Source organism: Pyrgilauda ruficollis, unplaced genomic scaffold, assembly GCF_017590135.1.
Source record: "Pyrgilauda ruficollis isolate IOZ18807 unplaced genomic scaffold, ASM1759013v1 scaffold17, whole genome shotgun sequence".
Lineage (NCBI taxonomy): Eukaryota > Metazoa > Chordata > Aves > Passeriformes > Passeridae > Pyrgilauda > Pyrgilauda ruficollis.
The window spans coordinates 8,007,287-8,029,702 of NW_024515875.1; the positions used below are offsets into that span (position 1 = coordinate 8,007,287).

The window sequence follows — 22,416 nt, forward strand, 5'->3', positions numbered from 1 at the left end:
CAAATGAGCTTTTTTTCTGTGTGTCAGCAGGTAAAAATACCATTTTCTTTAAAGGTTTATAAAAGAGGGGTAAGTTCCAGGTAGGTACAGACGCAAATTGATATAAGAAAGCTCCTTCTAGGCATGCCCACACAGTGCAGAGTGACATTAGACACACATCTAGGTGCAGCACTGTCCTCATTTACCCATATGTCACCAGCAAGCACAGAGAAATCAGAGCAAGCCCAAGGTGAGTACATTTACTTATCATATCCCTGCCTTGTGCCTTGCTCCTAAGGTCATGAAGTCTCCTGTCCCTTTTTCCAAACTGAGCTTCTGTATCTGAAGGACTTATAAAGTGTGTTGAGCAGCACTTTACATGTGAATGATGCCTTATCATTATCTGTAGATATCCAAAATACTGTATCTATGAGCAATCTCTGCAACACTCATTACAATCTAGCAGGTAAGTTACAGATCTACCAGGCCATCTGTGACCCAGGCTTTGGTCATCCCTGTGCCACAAACCCCCCACATCCTCAGATGAGTCATTTCATGGCTGTCCATGCAAAAAACAGATCTGCATCCTCTCCCTCACTGCCAAAGAAGCACAGTAGTGAGGAGTTCAGGAAAGGAATAATTTAAGGTTAATAGATGAACTGCTATATGTTCTTTCAGTGCCACTGCTTTCTGGTCTTCAACACATTACCTCTGCATAATCATCTGGGTAAAGAGAAATAGGTCCTGCAGCCTGGCAGCTCCTTGGCCATGCTCTCCTGCTCCCGTGGTGTAGCTCCTGCCCCCCCACCCAGCACACGTCTCCCTGCCAGCGATACCCAAGCGTCTCTGGCATGCCACGTGCTCGGAGTGGTAACCAAACCCGGCTCCTCAGAATAGACACACTCCTCCCATGGCTCCCACCCCCCTCCATCTTCAGTAACCTTACCCCAACAGGGCAGGGGCTGGAGGCAGGAAACCAGGCGGGCCAGTAAAACAGGAGATGCTCAAGACTCCAGGGATTAACTCTATCCACCAGATGCAACTGTTACCCAAGTCCTCACCCCCACCCTACCCCCAAATCTTTGAAACAGGTGGAGAACGAGGGGGTGGCCACCACCCTCACAAGAATCCCTGCATGGATGCCAAAGGGCTGGATATAACCAGGTACAGCCAGAGGCATCCTGGCAGAGGGAAGAAGACGGCAAGCCAAATAAAGACATGGAATTCCACATCAAAGTGGAGATAAAAATACATGGACATCACCCCTGTTCTGAGCAGAAGGAAGGGCTGAGAAGTCTCACTGCCAAACCCAACTGATTTCATTCTGCCCTTCCTGAAAGATTTCACAAGCACAGCAAATACAGACTGAACTGCTACACGCAAGTCAGGCCAAGCATGCCAGGAGCCCCTTAGCAGCGCTGGCAGGCACTGCTCGCACGCGGTGCCTGCGGTGTGTTTGTGGGGTGGGCAACCTGAGCCTGCCACAGGGGCTGCAGGCCAGCAAAGCCAGCGTTACTGCTGGAACGCAGCTCACAAAGGGCAAGACTGGTGCCACATCGCAGGTAAAATGAAACTGAGAGTACAAGCGCTGTACACGGACTCGGTGGCTGGGTATGTGCACAGCACCCCAGGAGGCCCTGCTGGGAGGGAACATTTGTTCAAGACTCCTGGAGTGCAAGGGAGGTGAGGGCAGCCCTGGGCTGGCAGATGAACATGATGAAGCCTGGGAGATGGCCAGGCTCCTTGGACAGGCGTGGCTGAAAAAGGAGCCACTGTCCTTGAGCACCCTGCCCCAGCCACTGGCTGAAGGCATGTGACCAAGAGGACAGCATGTCTCTGTGTAAGCGCAAGGACACTCATGGAGGGAAGCAGTGGGAGAAAGGCAGAAGCACGAGTAAGACCCCCTGATTGTGCATGGCTTGGAGTGGGACAAACTGGGAGACCAGAGGGACACAGGGAAAGAATGAGACTCAGAGAAAACTAAAAAGAAGCAAGAGCCACCAGACAGAAAACACAGAGTCCATTTTTCTGCACCACTGAACAGAGTCACTTAAGTCTTTTACGAGACCAATGATGTACAAGGAAAAAAGATAAACCTTCCCTGTGCCTGAGCAGATGAGGCATTTCTAGAGCAGAGCACAAGGAACAGGCCAGAGGGCTACCCTACCTGAGCAGCTTTGCAGTGTGGCACAGCACCATGATGAGCAAGGCGCACAGCACAGGCAGGATGGCAGAACAGTGTGCAAGGCAGCAGGACCAGAGGTGATAAGACTGATCACATCCAACATACTGGGAAGAACTGGTGAAAGGGCCAGTTTGGTGGTCTGGAGCCCTCCAACCAGGAGCCCTGGGGGTGTTCAGCCTGATCTGGGTTTCGGTTCCTCACCTTTCTTGGGGAGCCCTGACTATGGCATAACACCCCATTATGGTTCAGACAAGAACCCCGAATTGCATCTGCTCTGCAAGAGCCAGAGCTCACCTGTGATTGCAGCCCTTTTGATGCAGCTGCTCTGCATTATCTTGGGACAGGCCACGGATGTAGAAAAAAACAATGAGACCATGAACAGGAAAGGAAAAAGGAAAAAGGAAAAAAAGCTATAAAACTGTAGGGAGCTAACTCTAGGTATAATTTGTATGTGATGTACCAGACCCAGCAGAGCAATGGATCAGCTCCACTACTCAGTGCCCGGTGCAGGTCTAGCGTAACAGAAGGCACTTTCACATATATAACAGAGCAGTCAAGAAATACGAGGGAAGAGGAGAAGGAGAAAGCCTGCCAATTGCCTGGAAGAGCACAATCAAGGTGTCACTTGTGCAATGCATCTCAGGCACAGAGAATGAGATGCATCATTTGGTAGGAGAGAGTACACTTTTAGGTAGAGCTCTTCAGGAAAAAAAACCCCAACTTTTGTAATGTGGCAATAAGTGCAATCAGTACAGATTGCTGAAGCAATCAACTTGTGCAGATGATCCAGTACCAGCAGATATCATGATCAATAATGCAGGGTTCTTTAAATACCCCAAGAACAAGAAAGCTGAGTGCCTAGATTGAGCACCATGGTTTGCTGGAACTGCCTTCCTTTGGAGAAACACAGTCCTTTTCATGGATAGGGTTACAGGAAGCAGGATTATGTCTAAATTTCACCAGGCACTCTCCACAGGCAGCTTCCCTCCCCAGAGAGCTTCAAAGCATCACCAGTGTTACGGCTCAGAGGTGCCAAACTGGATCAGGCAGACCCGGTGTACTCTGCAGCAGCTGAGGGCCATGAGAGCAGGCTGACATGGGCAGCAGCCGTGACACCTAAATGCAATCTTGAGCAAACTGAATGCAATGAGAATCACACGTTCAGGATTGAGGTATCTATGTTAACATATGCTTTTACATAAAATGTGCTTTAGTTTGGCTCCTTCCTATATTCTGCTCCCCTCCCATTGTAAATATCAATGTCTTTACAAGAGGTCTCTGAAGCAAAGGAGCTGTCAGGATGCTGTAGCAGCAGAGCATGAGACAACAGGCTCTTCACACTTCAGCAATGTATTAGAGACAGTTAAGACTTGGGGCATTCACATATTTGCTGGATATTATTGATAGTGATCAAGGAGTTAACTCCACCAGCAGTTACATTTTGGGGATTAGGTCACCCCTCTCTGTACTAATAGGTCTTCTTGACTCTCTGAGAGCAAACATTGCAAACTAGTTGCAGAAAACCTGCTGCAAAGTTGGAGCCCCCACCACACCCTCGAGCACCCAGCTCTGTCTCTGATGTTCACTTTTCTCTCCTGTTTCTGCCCTGTGACATGCAGGCAAGTGGGGCTGGCAGTGGGGCCTGCCTTCTTACACCGTGTGAAGCAGTGGCCATTTTGCTTGGAGCAGGATCCCAATGCTCTCACATGAAGGAGCCTCTTTTTCTACTTAGCTCTGATTGTGAACTGTCCCCAGACAGGAAACAATCCAACCCCTTTCTTAGGAGAATACTGATAACCTTTGAGCAAAGCAAACAGCCTGAGGATATGAATTCAAGAGGCAGAAGTGCAAGAAAGAAACCCTACAAAAGGGCAGCAGCTCAGGGCAAAGGGCTCATCCCATCACCAGCATGAAGCGTGTTGGACTGCTCAGCTTTCTATTTCTCAGCTTTTCTGACGCAGTAACCCAGCTTCTTAGGGGAGCCTAGTGCCCTTACCTCCCTCCCAGACAAGTACCTTCACTGCAGAGTAATTCTTAGCTCTTCTGTGGCTGTTGTCCCAGCCCCACACACATTTTGGACCTGGCTTGTGAGCCTAGTCTTCGCTATCGGCCCGGGTTAAAGCCCAAGTGCTGGTTCCACCCCTGCAGATAACCCTACACATTCAGCAGTGAGGGCAAGGCGTCCTCCAGGTCCTGCCCATAACTCTACTGACACTGCCCTACCTACACACTCCCAGCATATTCATTATCCCCTAAAAACCTATCTTTCCCACATCCATCTTTAATGAACATGTTTTGCAGTGCTGTTCCCCACATTAACACTTTACTTCCAGAGCAGCATGCAAGCTGATGGGAAATCATTCACTCCCTCTGCCACCACTCTACCAGGTGAAGGGGCCAGAGACCTGCTGGACACCCAGGCAGGAGGGCCTTGAGTTCAGAGATATGCAACTCAAATCTGCCACTCTGTGATGGCTTTACACAAGCCAGGTTTCCAGAAGGATTTCAGGCCAGGAAAAATTTAAAGCCCTCAAGCTATGTATCAAGAAGATGAAAGATCATATCCTTCATCCTCAGCGTTTACAGAAAGGTGTAGCACGCTCAGCAACAACTTCCAGCTGAGAGACTGACTGATGACCCACAGTGAGGACAAAGCCACCTGAGAAATCACACAGAGCACAAGTCACAACATACAACTATCTCTCAGCTGCTGATGATTGAAGAACACCATATTTGGGGTATGTAACCCTCACTTAAGTAAACTTCCTTGTACTATAGGAAATCTCCACAGCAGGACCCCGGTAGGTACTGATTTACACAAGTTTTTGCTGAAGTCCTTTGCAGAGAAATCCTGGTCTGCTATTCAGATCACATGTCTGTGAGGCTCTTCAGGAGCATGTGCATTGCACTGTGTGTACAGCATGCACAGTGTGTAGGCAGGGTCTGTAAACCTCTTCTGCTGTTCTTACTTCTCTCAGTACAACCACAGCTTCCCTGCTGCCCGTGCTGCTGGCAGACAATGGCAAAGCCAGTTGGTTTGCAGTCCTCCAAGTCCCAAGTGCCTGACAGAGCAGCTCTATACCCCACAGCAGAGACACAGCAGTGCAGTAAGAAATGCTACACTGAAGAATAGGTTATGAAGCCACCAAATATAGCTGGGAAAAGGCACACTCGCCCTTGAAGAGAAGGAGCAGAAGGCTACAAGGTACATGCAGGGCAGGAGCAGTGCTTACAAGGGTCAGCCTCCATCAGAGCACCAGTTCCTGCAGCACACAGCCACTGGGCTCAAGTTGTACAGGTGTTTTCCTCTGGCCGTGGCTTTGAAGACTGCCCATTCATCTGATTTGTGAGTTATGTAATCACCAGAGGAAAATAGGGTTTGCTTGTTTGCTTTTTGCTTTAATAGAAGTCATGTAATCACTTTAGGTTTAAGCTCCAGTCCAAATCGGACTATTTTTACATTTCAGGCTTGATCTCTCTGGAAAGAGGACAAGTCCTTTTGCCTGGCTTACAAAGAATGGGTTGTGATAACACAGTGACTACTGGAGGACTACATGAAGAGAAGCGTGTCCTTCTCATCCTGACCCCTGGGGTACTCACTGGTTGGGTAGAGATCTGTGGGAAATGATGTTGGAACCTGAACTACAAGGGCCTGGGCGAGCCTTGATTCATTCACTAATTCTTGCTCTAGCTTTCTTGCGCTCATAGATCACACTTCCCCTGCTCCCCAGAAGCAATTAATTCTCTATTTCATTCCACATTTTGAGCTCAGCACATTGTTCAGCATTTCTCTCTGAAATCCAGCAGCCATTGCTTTTATGACACTTCTCTTGGCATTAGCTGTCACTGTGCCTACTACCTATCAGCTGAGGTTCCTTCAACCAGAGGAACAGAGAGAAGATTTGCACACTTAAACAAATCATACCTTCCATTACACAGGTGCTACTTTGCACATAGATCAAGTCTGGAATAAAACAGGTTTGTTCACCTGTTCCCCACTACCAGCCCATTTGTCCCCATTTGCAGCAGAGACTGCCTTCTGTTGAAGACAGTGCACACTTCTGAGGTTTTTAGATCTTGGCCCAAGCCACCATACAAACAAAATCTGTGTACAGTCCTTCCTCAAAGCAGAGTGTTTACAAACTGATTTATTGCCCCAGGCCCCGTCAGTAGCTGGTTTTGCTCCTTGTCAAACAATTTGGATTTCACTCGGTGCTTCTTCTCAGGCAGAAATGCCCGTCATGTTGGCAGCAGGATTAAAATGGCATGTGAGCCAGCCAGGGTGAAAATGTCCCCATTAATTTTTCATCTTTCCTCAGGCAACTCTGCCTATAGATCCACACAGGTATTAAGACAGCTTTGTCAACAAAAACTGTTAGCTCCTTTTCTTCTCTGTCCCCAGCGTGCAGCCAGCAGAGCAGCGTTAGAAGGCGGTGACCCTTTCAGAGCAGCTGTGCCCCTGCCTTACCAGGGGGCCTGGGGCACCTGCTGAGGCTGAGGGCAGGTCCCCATGGACTGAACACGTGACTTCAGTCAACCTCCTTCCACACCAGCCCTGGAATACCCGAGTTGGTGGTGGCCAGTGTGCATTTGTCATGGGGAGTCTGCTGCCAGGCAGCCCTTCGTACCAGCTACCTTTGAGCAACCATCACTTGGAATCAAAAGTGCTTCCACAGACTAGAGCAGCCCTCCACTGCACTGCCTCACCCCCTTCAGCAGGGCCCACAGAGGTCAGACCACACTAGGTAATCATGTCTCTCTGAATGGGCATCTCACCAAGATACACAAAGATGCTGTGACTGAAATCATCCCCTGCTCTGCCCCAGAGCTCTCAACAACAGCGACAATGGTGACACCACCTTCAAGTTCAGAGAGCTGCTTTGCTCCAACCCACACTCAATCCCCTCTTCTCTGACATCAGGTCTCCCTTCAGTCCTCCCCAAACAGAGATGCACCAAAAGACATGTCAAAAACAATCATCCCTGTAAACACAACAAACCTGTAACCACCCTTTCTTAACAGCTTTCACAGAGCCAGGCTCCCAATGCTCTCATACTCATTAAGCCCAACCAGACAAAAGCCCATAGCAAAGCAAGGAGACCTTCATGGGAAAAAATAAAATGCTGCCCAAGATGAGTTGCCAGCAGATGGTTTTCTCTGCAAGCCCAGGCTTCCCACAGAAGAGCCATGCTTTTGGAGACCTTGGCTTTCAGACCAGAGATAAAGCTGAGAACCAGATCACTTCTAGTCATTGGAGATCCTGTGGTCCTGTTTTTTAATAGTAATAAGAGTGATGAGCCAGAGTCAAGGCTGAATTCCAGCTCAGGTGCCTACATGCTCCCTAAGTTAATCCCCCCACTGCCTTTCCACAGGTCTGACTGCATGTAAGAATAGTAAGCCAATACTTGCTCAGTAACGTACATTCATTTTACAGGGGAGGCACTGCAGAAACCAAGCTCAGGGAAGATTCTGTTCAGATGTATTGGAAGCCAAAGAGATTTTGACAAATGCCAATAAGCAAAAAATTTATTTGAACTCTTGACCAGGTAGGATTCTCTCTTCAAAAGCTGATGAGAAATTTAGAGGTTTGTGTGAATTTGGTTGCATGTCTGGTCATATGTCCTATTACTATAGATCCAGTCTTAAAATACTGCTAAGGATGCAGCCTGACAACACATACTTGATGTGAGGACCATTAGCAAGGAGAACTGTGTAAGTACTAGGATTGACCAGATGGCTGAAAGGTTTTTTTTACATTTTCTCATCATACAGTTACCAATGGCTCTGCAACATCATCATAATAGCTTTGTCCTCCAGCTGTATAGTCATAATTGCATTTTATTTTTGTATTTCTTTGCAATTTATGCTAAGCACAGTTCTCAAAATGGCTGCTTTTGTTCCACATAGGACTCTTCCCTCTCTCTGCTGGCTAGCTTTGGCTTCTATTTTGACAATATATGTTTGTCTTCTCTAATATTTGTTTACCTTTTATTATTCCATCTATTTTCTTCGACATACATCTTTAATTAGCTGCACTCCTCTGCTTTCATTGCCTACTAAAACATTCATTTAGAAAGTGTTGTGCTCACTCCTGCTGGAAATCTCAGCTGTATGCCTAAAAGGTCAAGTCTATTTCTTGCAATAACCTTTCTCTGGCCAAGTAATCAGTCATATATCAGAGATAAGGTGGCCCCTAAGGAGGCAACTTGTATTCAAAATGTATTGAAATATTTTTCCTTTGGCAACAAAGATTTGGAAACATGATAGGTAACTATCACACCAGTACAGTAATAATTATTTTCTACTTTCAGAGATAATACACCTTTCAAAAGAGATGCTCTTCCTTCTAGACTCATAAAACTTGATATCTCTGGAGATTTTGTTTAACATGTTACCTTTCTCTTGGAACTAACACACACTGCTGAGCCTCCAAGCCTCCTATGGGTAGCAAGTTTGCCCACCCTCTATATTTCTCTGGAATCTCTCAGAAAATTGGGAAGAACTGGAGCCACTTTGTTCAATGCTCCACCACACTTACCTATTAGTTTTCCCCAGGCTGGTAGCTGGGATGAAGGGCAGAAGAGAAAGCAGCAGAGAGATGAATGCTTGATCTTTATCTTCCTCCAGCCCTGCAAGTGGGACAAGGGACCACAGCATGGCTGGGGCATTCCAGAGACAGCTTTAGCTTTGCAGAACCAGACTTTTCCAGGCTACTGGAAAGCATTTGGGGATACAGTGAGCAATACTGACCACAACAGCAGTTTGTCCCTCTCTGCCCACAGCATGGTGAGGTGACCTGTCTTTGCCCAGGTCAGTGGTGGAGCTAGAACCAGGATTTGGTATGGAACAGGACTCAAAGCAGACTGGATCATGCATGCTTTGCTGATGTCCCAACTTTGCCCACACTTTGTCATGCTGCCTTCATATCAGCCCCAGAAATTGTGCAGCTCTCCAAAGAGTCAGTTCTGGGGTGTGATTTAAAATGCCAGTACAGAGGAAGCAGTGGCAAGTCATGGATGGGGGGCAGAGTGTTACAGCATGGTCTCAGTGCTGCTTACAGCACCCAGGCCCACTCCTTGATCAGCCCTGACTCTCAGCCTTGTGCATTTGCTGCCTCCTCAGGTGTGCAGCAGCTGGACTCTGTCTTCAGCCAAGTAACTGAACCACTTCCAGCAGAAAGCCAGGCTTTCTCAGCACTGCTTCAGCACTGTAATTAATTATCAAGCCTTTCTCTTTCCCCTCCCTGTGTCAGGTCAGCAAATCCACTGTTATGCCAGTTACTAAAACTGTATCTCACCCTCTTTGGCAATTTATCAGTTTTATTGGCATGAATGTGTCTTCCCCAGCCAGTGAAGTAAAGGTATGGCAGAACAAACAACTGAAGTGTGTGCAGGACAGACAGTGAAAAGCTTGCATGATACATGGGGCAAGAGGCTGCCAGGGTGAGCTGAGCCCGTGCACGAGGCAGAGAAGAAAGCACACCTGAGCAGAAAGAGAAGTCGCCTGTATCCAAAGAAGCAGTGACACTGCTCCTCTGGCATTAGGGGTGGGCAGGACTGCTGTTGCTTGTGGTCACAGCCATGTGGTGGTTCACAGAAACCCAGGGCAAGCCATGCAGCCCAGGGCTCAAAGCACACAGTATTGCAGCAAGACTTTTCTGGTTCCTGGGGTGCTGCAGGAAGCCTACTGCAAAACACAGGAAAAGAAGATGCATCCAGGATGCCTATGAGTTATCAGGTACAAGTAGCCCTCCTCTATGATAGAAAACAAGTTGCTGGAAAAAGGATATTAGCTCTCCAGCTGTGTATCCAGGGGTCCTCACATGTATACCAGCATTCTCCACTGTCAAAACACTCCTCAGATTTCACTGTCATCTCAAAGCTGATTATATGTACCCTTCAGGTATTGTCTGCATTGTATTTTAATAATCTGCCCACTTGTTATTATTTTCACTCTCAAATCTGTAGCTCTTCAGCAGTGCTGTAATTTAACTCCAGCTGAAGGCTGCTTGGGTTTGGATGACAACATTTTCTCCATTAGTATCTGCCAGACACAAAGCTGAAGCTCATCAAATGATAAATGATCATAACCACCTTCTGCTCTATGAGATTTATATAGATCACAATGCAGAGGAGAAATAAGCTGTTTGGCCATCATAGCTCCACTGTGGGTGAATGTTGGTCCCCAGTCATGACATGACCACCAGTCAGGGATGCCCACTGGCCACAAAAGGTTCCTAATTACAGTGGCACCAGCATACATGTCCACTGTGATATTACTTCCATCTCTTCTCTTCCCTCTCAGGAGAAATTGAAAACCAATACCAGATGCTGTTTTTCTGTCAGTATGGTAAAAAGGAAAAGAGAGATGGTCACCACATGGTCTGTCACATCCCCATGGCATCCAGGCTCTAATAAAAGAGGACTTCATCCTACCTTGTTACGCCAAAGTCAGTCTGAAATCTGGTGAAAATACAAGACACAGACCCCTCCAATAACAAACATAAACTTACATGGGAGGAGGTGCTAGGGAAAACGTCTTCCTGGACTTTGTGGTTGACCAGCAGAAGCTTCAAAGTATTTGGGTTCCTTTTGCAAAATAAAGCAAACTCTAAACTACTATGATTCCAGAAAACCAAGACTCTGCTATCCTGAAAATTCACATTTGAGCTAGATTTTCTGTGCAGGACTCATATTTTATTTGGCCAGCATCTCCTTGAAGTGTGCAACATTATATTTTACATACTCAGCAATACCAGTCGAAATCTGTAGCATCTCCTTGCTGAGAGAAAAGCAGAGGGAAAAATAATGAATCATTGCACTGAAGTAATTCTGATCTGGCCTGGGGGTATATTATGACGAGGTTTCACTATCTGGTATGCTTCCAGAGGTTTCCATTTCCTTGCTGTCACTTCCTTTCACATAAGCGTTGTCTGAATTTTGTTCTCAGCTGTCAAGCACTCTGGAGATGCCAGGAGACTGACAGCTACTTGCACAAGTGTACTGTCCTACAACACAGCTCTCCACCCTGGCCCCACAATCCCTGCCAGTGCTGCCAGTTCCCTCCAGCGTGACACCAGCCACCAACCCGCTCCCTGCAAGAAGGACCCGGGCAAGGAGGTGCCTCATCTCCTAGCAGGGAGCAGGTGAAAAGAATTGTCTCTGTGGACAGCTTTGTTCTCTGGTGCAGACTCAGTCCAGGGTTGCTCCCTGCTGGCAGACATGTCCTCAGCACTGTGTGGCCACCCTGAGCAGCCTCACCAAAGCGGGCAGCCAGTGGCTCTCTGAGTTGACAAGGGATTGGACACAGAGGGGAAAGGCTATTCTTGTTCTGTATCCACACTGTCCCACAAGGTCTTGTGGGTTTGGAATGCCTTCAAGGAAGGGTCTTTGCCTGGGCAAGAAGTTCAGGGTTCCAGGATCCTTTGCTCTTTAGACAATCACCCGCCTTCTCTCACAGACACAGGATGACAATGACACGATGACAATCAAGCAGCTTTTCGCTAGACCTTGTCAAACAAGGAAGGCAAGACCCAGTAACAAGACCCAGCCAAATTTTATCCAGGCCAGTTGATTGAGAGGTTAATTAAGCATTGCTGGAGCCAGGACCAGCAGCTCAATCACACCTTCTGAAGCAAATTAGGACCAGGCAGCACCAGAAGTGGGCCATAACACAGAGATGGAGCCTCCCAGCACACCAGCCTAGCTGCAAGTCAGCAAACATTTTAGTGTGTAGCTGGCTGTGAAATAGCTGATACAAGTCTGCCTGAGAGAAAGATGCCTTCAGTTTATCAAGACACCAGGTCTCAAAATTTGGTTGTCTATGTCAACATAATGCTACAGACTCTGATTTTCTACATGCTGTCATAGACCACAGCTGTTCAGAGTTGCCTGCCCTGTGGGGAGGAGGTAAAGGATGAGTCCTGCAGTTGCCATTGGTTGCATTATCTGATTCTACAGTCAGTGCCTGCCAGTGGGAGGATTTTCCTCTCTAGAGGTGTTTGAAAATTTTCCAGGCTGAAAGCTTCTACCTCTGAGCTGGTGCTGTTACCTCCCAGAAAGACAAGGATGCACCCCTTTGTTGGTGGTTCCTGAGGTGACAGCAGCTGTCAGACCAAACAGAGAAGGTGGACTTAACAGCTGAAAGAAACTGGCTATTATTCTGTCAGGTAAAATGTCTGTGTGGATGCTGACACAGCTTGACTGCTCTCCCATCAGTCTTGTTAGGAGCTCATTTTATTACGCTTTGTTATTGAAAGGCTGAGTTCATTTTGGGACCTCTTAATTACAATGCTGCCTGCTTTGGAAATAAAACCTGCAACGTTGTCTGCAAGCAGTCACAAAGCAGAGAATTATACCAGGCAAGCTAAAAAAAGATGTTGGAGGCAAACCTTCAGCTGTAAAGGTCTCCAATTTATGGCAAGGCAGGTTACTGCAGGGGCAGTGGAGCTGAGTCACTCCATGTTAGGATGATGAAGATGGGGAGCAGCGCCCCGGGTAAGAACCATGGTAGAGCACAGCACTATGTCAGCATTTCCCATGCTAGTACCTGGTGTCATAGCCTTTGGGCAGCTGGTGTGAAAAACAGGAACGCAGTTAGGGGGACATCCTGCAGGTTTGGAGAGAAAGGCAGGCAGGAGGCAGGAGAACAGATCAGGTACAAGGTGAGGAATTTGCGTGCATTACAGATAGCATGGGCACCTGCAAACTTGGTAAACACATTATTTTGGAGATCATTGAGGTCAGATGCTTGCAGTGGGAGCCCATTCTAAGCAATGTTTCCTGCCAACAAAAAAAAAAAACCCTGCAAACTCTATGGAAAGCATTCAGGCAGCTGCAGAGGCAGGGAAGGGGTGGGGGAGGTGGTGAATGTGCAAGCGTATGGATCAACCATATGAAGTTTAAGAAGGGCAAGTGCCAGAGTCTGCACCTCGGATGGGGCAGCCCTGGTTCTGTGTGCAGACTGGGGAATGAGTGGCTGGAGAGAAGCTATGTGGAAAGGGACCTGGGGTCCTGGCTGATGGAAAGTTGAATCTCAATGAGGAGTGCCCTGGCAACCAGGAGGGCCAACTGTGCCCTGCGGGGCATCAGGCACAGCATCACAGCTGGGCAAGGGAGGGGATTGTCCCACTCTGCTCTGCACTGGGGCAGTCTCACCTCAAGTGCTGGGGGCAGTTTTGAGCACTGCAATATAAAAAAGACATTAGGTTATTAGAGAGTGTCCAAAAGAGGACCACAAGGATGGTGAGGGGTCTGGAGGGGAAGCCTTGTGAGGAGTGGCTGAGGTTACTTGGTTTTTTCAGCCTGGATAAGAGGAACTCTCAGGGTGGTTTCTGGGATCCTCAGGAGAGGAAGCAGAAGGGAAGGTACAGATCTCTTCACTCTAGTGACCAGTGACAGGACTCAAGAAAACAGTATGAAGCTGAGTCAGGGCAGGTTTAGTTTGGATATCAAGGAAAAGATTTTTCTCCCAGAGGATGCTTGGGCACTGGAACCAGCTCCCCAGGGAAGTGGGCACAGCACCAAGCCTGACAGAGTTCAAGAAGCATTTGGACAATGCTCTAAGGCTCATGGTGTGACTGTTGCAGTGTCCTGTCCAGGCCCAGGAGTTGGACTCAATGATCGTGATGGGTCCTTTCCAGCTCAGCATATTCTGTGATTCTATGATTCTATACACAGGAAGCAATTCCTAGCTTATTGTATGTCCCAGAGTATAGGGAGGCTTTCTGGAAGGGGTGGTGGGGCATCATTTCAACCAGTAAGAAAGCTGCAGCACAGCCATCACTAGAAGCACTCAAGTAAATGCTTCACCTGCCTGTCAGGGGAGTGATCCTGCCTCTTCTACATAGGCACAGTCATAGGACAATAAAGGACTAACATATTAGGTGCCTGTCATTGTGCTCCAACCACAGGTCTTCTAAAGCTTCCAAGAGCACAGACAGAGTTTGCAAACCCCTCATAAGGAAACTCAGATCCTTCATGGCCAAGATAAGGGACAACCTCCCTACACTATGACTGGTCTCTGCCATCCAAAAAGACAGGTCTGCCAATTTTATGCCTTAACTGAAAAGCAGAGCGCAAGCCCAACAGTGTGACGGGCACACTGATTCGCCAGTGTATACCAAGCAGTACATACAAAACCAGTACAGGCATGCTCTGAGGCTTTTCTATCTCCAAACAACTGAGGAACAGCAGGGCTCCCCCACCAGGGCTACCCCCATTTCACTGAGGACAGCTGCTGTAAGAAGAGTCTGGGGGCGTTGGGTGCTGCTAATGTCCTCCAAATCCTTCCCAGACCTTATCAAAGAGACATGAGGACTGACACCCCACTGCAGTTTGACAGCAGACAGATTTTACAGTGATAGTGTGGGGTAAAGTGTTACTGGAAAATGTAACATTTGCAACATGTCTCCACTGAAAATCACAAGTGCTAGTGCTGTTTGTTTCCACCTAAATATATATATATTTGTAAAGAACAAAAAAGATGTGAAGAAGGGGACAAAGCATGTATGGACTCAGACAGTCCAGCCCTTGCTGTTACAGGATAAATTACTACTAGAAGGTCTCTCCTCCAGCATTTTTCGGTCTGCATATATGCATCCCAAAAAAATCGTATTCTTACCATTGTCAGTCATAAGCCAGACCAAAAAATGTAATTAGGTGTTCACTTGATATTCTACCTACATTTATTTCCTTGAGCTGTATCACATCACTCCTATTTGTATATCTTCTGCTACCCTTCTGATCAGCTCCTCTACCTCAAGTTCACACCCTTCAAATTACAGGAAGACAGTTAGGTTTCCCCCCCTTATCACCAATTTTTCATGACAAACACACTTAGTTGCTTTAATCTTTCTTCATACCTCGGCTCCCCTCCAGCACCCTAATCATTGCTGTTATTCTTTGAACTCCTTCTAGCTTGCCTGCCTCTGTGCCAATGAGATGTCTGCGGCTGAGCACCGAGGTGTGGGTGGGATCTGACCAAAGCTGCATGCTAATTTTACCATTAGGAAGATTAGGTGTCTCTGTCAGCACGCGGGTGTTCCTTCATTCACACAACGCATTGCTCCTGGCGGGGCTGTCCTCCAGCCGGCTGCAGTTTCCTACTCCCGCTATCATTTGTTGGTTTTATTTAACCAAGGGATTAAAAGCTTCCAGGACGGTAATTACAATGATCGTTCGAGTGGCACGTCCTCTGGCACGGGAAGTGCCCGCGGGGATGGGCAGCGCTCAGACAGCGCTCCCACACTCACAGTCTCTGCAAGGGATCCCCATCCACGGCAAGCTGAATCCAAGTGCAAAGGCACATGGCCTGAATGCCGCGGCCACAGGCAGAAGAACCCCTGCGGGTGTGTGGAGGGACTTGGTGCCCTTTGAAACTTGGGGCCCTGCAAAGGAAGGCTGCCTGAGCATAAGTCCGATAGCACTATCCACAAACATAGCCTGAATCTAGGGCAGGAAAGGCAGCTAGGGATGCTCTGAAGTGGCAACTGCAATCTTTTACTGTCAAGGAAAATGTAGCATAAAAGCCACCCACACGTGGCTGTAGAGTCACATTAGCTCTAGCATCCTAAGCCAGAACGAAGAGGTTTTCTGGTGATACATGACTACATGTACAGCCTGATAGCCTGTCACTGAACCACTGAGTACAGGCTGGGAAGTGTCCCACAGGTAAACGACAAAAGTCACCTGGACAGAAACACAGGGATGTAATATTTTCAATTTGTTAGCTTTCTGCATGTGTTCCAGGAACAAATTTCCGTAAACAGAGGTAATGAGTCTTGCCTGGTTTGAGACACAGACCTGAAAAGCCCTCCACATAAGGAACAGGCAGTATTAATAATATATTAGACTTCTCTTCAATACCGTTCTCATAGCTGAGAACATACATGACCCTGCACAAGCTTCATCATCTCTCATCTCTGTGCCTTGGGGGCTTCAGAGTAATTTCAAACTTTGAAAGTCTTCCCTTGCACTTGCTCCAGTTTCTGTTGTTCCTCGAGAGCTGTCTGAATTTCACAACATCACCTGAGCAGCAGATAAGTAAAAATTGCCTCAGCAGTAGAGGAGAAATCTAGGTTAATTATGTTGATAACTTAACCCCCAGGCTAATCTCTAGTCCATTAAGGTAAGCAGATGGTCAGCTCACTGCAGGGAAGAGGAAGGGAGGACAGAGTAACATCTCTCATTCACAACATGCAGGATCAGACGTGTCCCCGAGAGGATGGGCATTCCCAGCCTGCTCCCTCCTCCCACAGACAGGTTTTATTTGTGCCATAGCTGGCAGGGCGATATGGAAAGGGGAGCACAGAAGCACAAGCAGGAAAACAAAAGGCCACACAAGGTGAGAGTTATTATGTTTCAAGTAAGCAGTGCACTGGCATAGGTTGAAAATGGGGAGGGATAGGGAATGGAAAGCGCATACAGATGGGTCTTGCAGGCCGACATACTAGAAATGGGATGGTGAAACAAAATATCTGTAAAAAATACAGGTCAGAAACAATGTCATTGCAAGAATGGAGGAGACACATCTGCAAAATAGTCTCCTGACCAAAGTAGACACTGAAAGCCCTCCCAGGAGCACTGCTGCATGGGCTATGTCCCTCCCAAGGTGACAGGGAAGGAGGACCTTGTGGTCAGTGCTATGAATAGGTGTCCCAACTTCTGTCCTCAATTCTTTCAGTAATGAATGGATCAAGCAGCAGCGAGGCATTCTGTCTCAGTTTCTCCATCTGTAAAAAAATTCCTCCTACACCTTGCAGGGAGATTTTGTAAAGCTTAAATGCCTGTACAGTGTTTTTCATCCCTCAGATGAAAAGGAACTGTGACATCTCACATCTCTCTTAGCAGTCAGCCCATTTCTTCAGCAGAGAGACAGGGATGCCAGTAGCTGCTCTGCCTGCTTAAAAGCTCCATGGCTTCCATTGAAATTGCAGAAGAATCTTTATTTGTTTTCCTCCATATAAACAGCAAATCCCAGGAGGAGAATAGATGATAGGTTTGTGTGCAAACAATTGCAGTGTATAGAAGGGACTCTCCAAATCAGCAATTTTGGGGATCATTCCTCAGGGCAAACCCACCACTTCTGAACTTAATCCTCCAACCACTGTAGCAAGTAGCTTCCCAAAAACTGACACTCTGCAGGCCACCTCCTAGGACAACAAAGGTGTCCACAGCATGGACATTTAACCTTGCAGAGAAACAGAAATCGGGATCTTCAGCTTAACTGTTATTTTTAAAGGTGCAGTTCAAGAGAAACCATGATGCTGCAATGTTGCATTGCGATATTTGGGATTCTTGTGATAACCATAGCACGACTGTCAAGTTGCTAAGCAGATGTACAACGTGTACATTAAACAATTACATCTGAAGGTGATGGGACCAGCTGGTGCACATTACAGCCATTTTACTCATTTAGGGAACAGCCTGAGTAGCCTTCCCTTAAACACACACTTGGTGGGCTCCAGGTGGGCTGCACTTTGGGAAAAGCGGGGATTATAAGCAGAAAGTAGCACCTGCAGCACCACGGAATATTTACCTGGAGTACTGCAGGCAGAATCACTTGAAGGAGGAGCAGTGCTTTGCATTCAGCCAGAATGAAGCTGCACAGGTGTGGTTGGTATGCTGAGATGCAAGGGGTATAAGCCTATACCCGGTGCTGCAATGAAGCAATCTCATGGCTTTCAGACTAACACTGGCTTTCATCCACAGGCTCAGATAGGAGGTCAAGTGAGCTTACTTCTGCCTGCAGTATCTCATGTAGGCATTGTCCACATCACCTCCCTGTGAGCCTGTAAATCCCCTGCTTCTCATCTTTCCTTCCCCCTCTCTGTTCCCTTTCCATAGTGCAGGTTCTTTTGGGAGGCAGGGACATATGACACTGAGTGGCAACTCAGCGCTATTAACACAGGCACACACAGAGGGGTGGTTCACAGAAGGAATTGCTGCTTCCCTGAGGAAACTGCACACAGCTTCCCCTCCCAGCAGCACCCTCCAGGCAGTCATCCTCTCTGCACTACACCTCACGGAGTGGCAATAAAAGTGCAGCTTCTGTCAGAAAAATAAGTGCTACCGAAAGACCCCTTCTCACTGCTGAGATGTGCTACCTCTGTGTGCACCCAGCTTTGCTCAAGCAGATACAATTTAATGGCTCCCTATTCCTTCTGGTACTGCATAACCAAGTAAGCTGTTCCTCTTCTGGTTCAAATTTCAACATTAATAAAACACATTCTAAAATGATGCCTATAACCAGCAGTACCAGCCCTTTATACAAGACTGCTGGCTTATGACTGGCATGAGGAACCAGGCATCTCCCTGGGTCCTCCAACTGAGACGGCTCACTGCCTCCTTCCCCACCATCCCAGCCAGCACACTGACTTCTCCGGACTGAGGGACCCTGGGCATGTGCTGTGCTCCTTTGCGTGGCAGCACTTCTGTAGGTAGGCAGATGTCATACCCTCAGTGTCACTGACAGGTGCTGAAGTCACAGGTCCCTAAATACTCTTCCAGATACAACTTCAAGGAAAAGCTAGCAGCACTCACTCTGCTAAAACTGGCAGAACCAGCAATGGGATAGGAGCAGGAAAGCTGTCTCAGTGTGTTCCAGAGTCCAGGATGCATTTGTGGCATAAAGGCACTAAGCCTGCTCCTGTGGCTGGGTGACACCATCAGCATCATAAACCAATCACTCTGTACTGACCCTACCACATCATTTTGTGTCCCCTGTGGGAAGAATGCCATTGGTGCTGGAAGAAGAGGCAAAATGTTTTAAGTAGCAAGGAAACATCTGACAATGCAACACTGATAACAGGGATGTTAGTACATGAGAAGGAAGCATTTTGTCTAAATTCTCAAAATATTTGGCTTGTAAAAACACACAGGAAAGATCAATTTCTCCTTTGATCCCAGAAAGTCAGACTGATAATGAGCAAGTGCAGGACTCAGAACTTCTTCCACATGTGCACCAGCACTGAGCATGTTACTTAGCAAAGGCCAGACTAGAGGAGAAATTAGCAGTTGTGTTCCTCTCCCAGCACTTGTTCTGCTAAATCACAAGTGCTATCCCCTCTACCCCTACACACAGCATGGGAAAATATCAAGACACAAAGCATAAATGCAGCTCTACCATTCCAGGATGCTCCAAGGTGGGCAGGTGTGACCCTGAAGGGCCCTGAGGAGGAGGAAAGAGACACCACATCTCAGCAAGGCTTTGCTCTCCTCAATCACTTAAAGGAGGAACCCTGCTTTGGATTCAGCCCAGCACTGCATAGTGATAATTTCTAATCCAGCAGCTGAAAGATTACAGAAAGCTGAAGAAGACAGATGGTGTAGCAAAGATGGAGAAGCCCTCATTGCTTGGCTACAGCCTGTCCTTGCCGAGGTTAGGTGCAGGATTTCAGAAAGCTCCACCCTCTGTGTAAGCCACCACTTGCTCAGAGCCAGCCAGCCCCAACATACCACTGAGTTGCTGGCTCAGTGTGGGAGCAGCAGAGGCTGCTGGCAGGAAGGATTGCAGATGGCCTGCAAGGAAGAGGGATCCCTCCTCTGCACAGCCTCACAGGGTTTTTGGTTTGGGACCAGACAGGGAATAAAGACATTTTACATCCATCCAGCACTTCGCAGAGGCACAAGCACAACCCCCACCAATTCACACACTGCCTCCTTTCACTACAAGCAACAGTCAGCCTTCCCAGTTTTATCTGCTGGAAAAGGAGGCACTCAAATTTTGTACAAGTCAACATCAGAGCCTGGGACAAAGTGATGGGGGCTGCCCTGGTTTCCTGCAGCTGGCTCTGCTCTCCTCTCTGTGAGGAGCACCCATACCCACCTCGCTCTGCCCAGATGGGACACAGTGGTGGCACAGAGAAAGCTCATGTGCCAGCCAACACCAGCCTTACTCCCAGCAGGGCTGCAGGAGAAGGATGCTTAGGTCTTAGGACTTTTGCTTTTGTGGGTTTGGAATAGTCTGAGGCCTAAGTGAAAATTAATGTATGGATGGGGGTTTTTTAAACCTTCTCTCTTAGTTGTTTTTAAGACACATTAAAAACATGAGATCTCATCTTCTTAATTTTTGCCAAAGTAATCTCCTGTAAGCTAATGAAATAGTAACATCACAATCAACAGAATAGAAGCTTGAGAAGGGAAACTGAAAGAAACATTGAAAACTTGCCTTTTGCTTTATGTTAACACTTAATTAAACCAGTTGCCTGACAAACACTATGCAAAATAGCTCTTTTCCTGAAAGCCAGTGCAATTTTCAGACAAGGATGAAGAAACTTAATGATACATTTTTTCAGTCTTCCAGGAACACTCCAGGAAAATCTGGGAGACAGCTTCCTGATATTTCTCATGTGAGTAACAAGTAGAGAAAAAAACAAATGTACTCCAGGAGATTTCAGGCACCCACAGGTAATAGGACAGGCATCAGCAGCACTGCAGTAACCTCCACAAACCAGCAATGGATCAGTGAAACATGCAGAAGTCTGACAAAAGAAACTTCTCTGCTCCTAATGGCAGCATCTATTTCTTTTTATGGGACATCTTTGAAACAAGGCAAAGCAAATAAACCTGAGTCATGGCATCCAGTTCTACTCTTGGATCTCTGCAGGCTGCATGAACCTTGGCAAAACCTCTCCTGTTCCTACCCCCTAGTCTTGCCTCCTTCCAAACAAGGATTTCAGGGACATTTTTGATGCCGAAAGAGGAAAGTTCATTTTGACAGATCCAGGAGGAATAAGTGGCACTCCCTGGATTTGCACTGGCATAGCCAGGACACAAGTCCCCCTTCCTGCCCACTGAATGAGGATGCTACAGTCACATCTGGGACAAGGGTGACACAGGCTTCTTGCACTACTCCAACCATTGCAATCTGAACATGCACCCATGCCCTTGATTTAATAAACAAAACATTAGAAAGCCCACACAGAGCTCCCTGTCCCAGTTTCAAAGAAATCAAAACAAAACAAAAACAACAACCTAAAACTTAAAGCTCAGTAGACCAAGGTCCCATTGCTGAATGTGAGCGTAGTCTGAGGGCAGACAGTGCTTTATACCTCCGTCTTCTGCTTCAGCAGAATGTGCTGAGGGCGTTATTTACAGCAGAGGCATTGTTGCACACCAGTTACTCATTCTTTGGGAGCTGTGGAGGCTGCAGGAATAATGAGATAATTCTCCCCGTTTTTCCCAGCAATGGTGGGAATGAGACCGCCTTTGTCCCCTGCTCCAGACTGCACAAGCTTGGACGGTTTTGCTCCCCCAGCAGAGCCACCTTAGCTGAGGCTCCCAGGACACTTCAGCTGAGGCAGCACCCGGTCGCTCATGCGGGGGCACAAAGACTGCAGCAGACCCTGGGTATCCCCAGACAGCAGAAATTCTCTGACTGGGAAATGTCAGCCCACGGAGAGCCCAGCATGTCCCCACTCCCCTCAAAACACACATTGTGCCCTACTTGGGCGAGGATCGTCGGGAAATGCAGACAGCAGATGGGAGGGAATTAAACTCAGATTGAGGAGAGACTCAGGCCCCCCAGAACTGAGACTTATTCCTGGCAACACACAGCTGAAAAGCACTTAGATATCAGCAGTCCTTGTTAATTCACCAGAGGGTATTATCCAAGCTTGTTACAAGATTGATGTTCAGTGTGCTACAATCATTTAATAGTTACCCCCAGCACTTGGCCTGGATAGGCATGCAAAATCTAGTAGCCAGAAGTTGTTTCTCTTCCTTGCTTGATCATTTTGCTGATCTCTTGGCCTGAGCACAATAGATCAGATTAGAAGGCTTTCTTTCTTTTTTTTTTTTTTTTCTTTTGGCTTCTTAGTCTCCTTAAACGAGATTCACACTTCTGCAGGCCACTTGTCATCACTGTCGGGACCATTAATTAGAGCTGATAAGAACCTGCATTACCTTCTGTGGCACAGAAATGGCATTGTGGAGGAGCAGCTTGAACCAGGAGCTTGACAGAGCAGCCACCCTCCCTTACAACTCAACACATACAATGGCTCCACACGCATTGAGGCAATCTAGAGCTCACTGGGAAGCCAGGGAAAGGCGGTGCAGTTGCCAAACCTGACAGCAAAAGTGCAGCTGGAAGTCCTTAATGTAAAGTTACAGGCTGCACTGCTCTTGCCTGCAGGTGGACTAGATGGGCCCTTCCACCCTAATTCTTTCCACCAACCTGAATTTCAGAGAAGGCACAGCACTGCAGGCTTCATAGACTACAAAGCCACCATCATTAGGTAACACCTTGATGCA

General features: G+C 47.4%; 1 protein-coding gene across 2 annotated transcripts in view; it reads right to left on the reverse strand.

Annotated features, from left to right (window-relative positions):
• Window positions 1-22,416, reverse strand: part of IGSF11 (immunoglobulin superfamily member 11) — a 104,582-nt gene that overhangs the window by 47,757 nt on the left and 34,409 nt on the right. Inside the window, exon 1 of one of the 2 annotated variants that reach the window (XM_041464061.1) lies at window positions 689-766. The exons of the other annotated variant lie outside the window; for it this stretch is intronic. The gene's annotated coding sequence lies outside the window, so the exon portion shown is untranslated. Of the gene's footprint in view, window positions 1-688; window positions 767-22,416 lie in introns of those variants that run through there. 2 annotated transcript variants of the gene reach the window in all.